The 3,807-nt window shown below is 58.7% G+C and overlaps 3 non-coding genes across 3 annotated transcripts; all 3 read left to right on the forward strand.

The window, feature by feature from the left end:
• Positions 1–1,294: 1,294 nt before the first annotated feature.
• Positions 1,295–1,458, forward strand: LOC114635742. Its single transcript, XR_003713520.1, has one exon. It is a non-coding gene; the product is annotated as a U1 spliceosomal RNA (small nuclear RNA).
• A 1,130-nt stretch (positions 1,459–2,588) lies between these two features.
• On the forward strand, positions 2,589–2,662 carry Trnan-guu. The gene has a single exon. It is a non-coding gene; the product is annotated as a tRNA-Asn (tRNA).
• An 893-nt stretch (positions 2,663–3,555) lies between these two features.
• Positions 3,556–3,627, forward strand: Trnah-gug. The gene has a single exon. It is a non-coding gene; the product is annotated as a tRNA-His (tRNA).
• Positions 3,628–3,807: the final 180 nt, after the last annotated feature.

The following is a 3,807-nucleotide window of genomic DNA, read 5'->3' on the forward strand; positions in this document are numbered from 1 at the left end:
ACACACACACAAAGAAATCAGTGTCTTGTTTGTTTTCGTTTTGTTTACTTTTTAAGGAGGGAGAAGCAGCGGATGAGAGAGAGAAGGTACTTTCATTAACCACAAATTTTATACATATTTTAGAACCCCACTGAATGCATTTCTCCCTGGCCAGACTGGAACGAACTCTATAGACCACACAAATGGCCTCAGGCTCACACAGATCCACTGGCCACTCCGTTTTCCCCGAGTGCTGAGTTAATGACTTTCTCCACCTGACTGTCTAGTGTGAGGAATGCGGAGAAAGTGACATTGCAGATAAAATCACACGAAGCGATAGTTTCGTTTTGTTCTGTATTGTTTTTAGACCTTTTTGCGACAGAGTCTCTCACTGTGTCGGCCTGGTCAGCCTGGAACTGTGTAGACCAACCAGGCTGGCCTCAAACTCCCAGAGATCCCCTTGCCTCTGCTTCCCAAGTGCTGGGCTTAAAGCCATGGCCGGCCATGCTGGCCATCGAGAAGATGTGTGTGCACCACATACACGCAGGAGCCCGAAGAGGTCCAGAGAGGGCATATTGGATCCCCTGGGCCGGGAACCCAGACTTGGGTAACCCCACATACCAACGTTCCAACTCAGTGTCAGTTTCGTGGTGTTTCTGTAGAAGAGAACAACACAGAAAGCGACGGGTAAATAAATCAAGAGCCCTTTCAACTCCAGCGGTGGAGACCCGCGGCAGGCAGGCAGGCAGGCAGGCAGGCAGGTCGGAGCAGCGCAGGGGGCAGAGCTCCGCGGTAGGGCCGGCTCCTGTGCTGCCTGACGACAGTCTCCGACTTGGAGCGGACGGGCGTCGGTCCGTCAGTCCGTCCGTCTCCCAAACAGTCAGCCACAAGGGTGCTGGGACCTGGGGGGTGGGGAGGGTGCGCGGGGAAGGAAGAGCGGCTAGTGAGGGGTAAGAGGGGATGCAAGATGATTTGTCCCCTGCCCTTCGACGCTCCAGCACTGCGCAAAGCGAGAAAGTTCCACAGGGCCCGCGAACCGGGCAGCGAAGGGTAGGGATGTGATGTCACCTCTGGGTGCTGACAGGGGCGGGGTTTATGCAGATGAGGGTCGCGCAGGGGCTGCCGCGTCCGCGGCCGCCGGGAAAACGCGAGGGATTTCGCCGAGGCGTGGGGGAGAGCGCGGGTCCGCGGGTGTCAGCGGAGCGCTGGGATGTCGTATGCGTCCGGGGAAGCCCGCGGCCGGGCGGGGCGGAGTGACCATGCGTTAAGGGTGGAGGGGCGGCGGGTGTGAGTCTGGGCTGGTGGTGTAGATAGCATACTTACCTGGCAGGGGAGATACCATGATCAGGAAGGTGGTTTTCCCAGGGCGAGGCTCACCCATTGCACTTGGGGTGTGCTGACCCCTGCGATTTCCCCAAATGCGGGAAACTCGACTGCACAATTTGTGATAGTGGGGGACTGCGTTCGCGCTCTCCCCTGGTAACTTTGTCCCAAAAGCAGATCGGTAGATAAGATACCTGCTTCCTGAAGTGAGATGTTGCGTTGGCTTCTCACTCTCCTCACCTTAAGCTCTTATTCTCCCTAAGAGAGGAAGCTGCGGCAAGGGAGAAGCCGAGGTTAAAAGCCCGCTTAAGTGGCTGTTTGTTAAGAAAACCAAGGACAGTGATACCTCCAGGGAACCACCACGTCGGAAGCTTTAGGAGAAAATCTATTTAAGACTTTTGACCCCTTGGAGTTTTTGTTTCTTAATGCCAAACAGCACAAAAACGAACCTTTAGGAGAAAATCTATTTAAGACTTTTGACCCCTTGGAGTTTTTGTTTCTTAATGCCAAACAGCACAAAAACGAACGTGTCTCTCAAAACTGCCTTTCAAGCTTCAGCCGTTTCCTTCTTCGTTCCTGTGCTTAACACGCAACAGACCTGCAAATCGCTTCCCAATACGTGGTTTAAAGTTAATACATGAGTCACCCCTCACAGTCTTCAAGTTGAAGACAGAGACGCTTGCTAGGAAGCAATTCTTCCTTTGCCCACTTTTTTTTTTTTTCCCCCTTTTAAATACAGCACCGTGAGTTTTCCTAACAAAGTTGGCTTCAAACTGCATCAGCTCGGTTCAAAACGCCCGAGTCTCTCAACAGCCAACGTTCTTTGGATGTGGCGTGGGGCTCCTCCGGCCCCCGCCTCCTCTGGTACCCGGCGGTGGGTACCCCCACCTCGGTCCTCCGCCCCTCGCCGGTCCCGCTCCACTCCCCGGTCATGTCCCTCCATCTCCCTCGGGGTCCGCCCTCCTTGAGCACCGGCACCGGCACCGGCCCGCCCCGCCCCGCCCGCCTCCCCCACGCGCACCGCGCGGAGGCTCTAGCACACGCCCGGGGTGACCGGCCCCTCGCGCGTCCGTGCTCCGGGTCTGCGAAGGACCTGACCCTGAGGCGCACTGATGGGCTCCGGGGCCGCGACCCAGGGGCCCGCGATCCCCGGGTGGCGGCGGGATCCCAGCGTCCGGGAGGCGCCGGCTTCACGATGCCACGGGTCCCGCGGTCCTCGCAGGGGGTGGCCGCCGCGGTCGGTGACGCCCGCCTGAACAAGGAACCGGCGTGAGGCCTCAGACACCGTCTCTGTGGCGCAATCGGTTAGCGCGTTCGGCTGTTAACCGAAAGGTTGGTGGTTCGAGCCCACCCAGGGACGGCGGACGGCGCGGCCTTGCTCAGGCTAGGCTTTTAGCAGCCTGCTTACTAAACAGTCACTCGCTCAGTTGCTGACTCGTGAGCCCGGAAAAGCCACTTTCCTACACCCTACCCAGACACTCCCGAAACGCCACGGGGAACGCAAACAAGGGCTTTCCTTTGTCTGTCCCTCACAGGTTATTTGTGGCCTGCCCCTCGGCGAGGAAAAGGTCCCCACCTTTTGCTTTTTGTTTGCTTGTTTTTGTTTGATTTGGAAAGACAAGAACCTGGGAACAATCCCCGCCTGGTGTCCTTGGTGCATTTGGGAGTGGGTAGAGTGGGAATCCTCTCTTAATAAAAGAAAATTACCGACCAGTCGCCAGACTTTAACAACACAGGTAAACGCTATCGTGGGGCCGTTGCTCCGCTCCACCCTGTAGGAACTTTACACCACTGGCCTGCTTCTAGGGAAGGTCCGTGGGCCGCCGGTTTGACCCCCAGCTCTTTGGGAGGACCCCATAGCAGTTCGCCCCCTCCCGGGGTGCCCCGGCCACCGCGGAGACCAGGGCGATGGAGGTCTACCGCGGACTTGGGGACGATAGCTAAAGGGCTCCCACCGCGCCCACCCGCGGGCTTCACCCTCACCGGTGGGTGGTGGCCCGGCCGAAGCACAGGCGCGTGCGCTCCGCGCCGCTCCCGCCATCCGCACCGCACCGCACCGCACCGGGCGCTGGCCTGCGCTCCGCCGGGGCGGGTGGGGGGGGGCAGCTCAGTCCCTCCCGGCGTCGGCGCCCAGCGGGGAGCGGACGCCGAGGGAGGGCAGCGCAGGAAGGACCCGGCGGGACTGGACCGACGCTCGGCCAACAGCGCCAGCACCGGGCGAACGCGCATCGCACGTCGCCGGGCGCGTGGCTCGCCGTGATCGTATAGTGGTTAGTACTCTGCGTTGTGGCCGCAGCAACCTCGGTTCGAATCCGAGTCACGGCATGGCGTCCTTCTTGCTCCATGTACCGCTTTCTTGCCTCCTGTTTGTAGGAACCCTGCATCCCCTGCGTGCCCTACACCTAATTAACGTCTTGCCACAGGCTCTAGGCTCCTCCCTTCGAGGACCCCTACAGCTGATCTAGAGGAACTTTAAAAAAAAAAAAAAGAAAGAAAAGAAAGAAA

Source organism: Grammomys surdaster, unplaced genomic scaffold, assembly GCF_004785775.1.
Source record: "Grammomys surdaster isolate TR1022 unplaced genomic scaffold, NIH_TR_1.0 117026, whole genome shotgun sequence".
NCBI classification, from domain to species: domain Eukaryota; kingdom Metazoa; phylum Chordata; class Mammalia; order Rodentia; family Muridae; genus Grammomys; species Grammomys surdaster.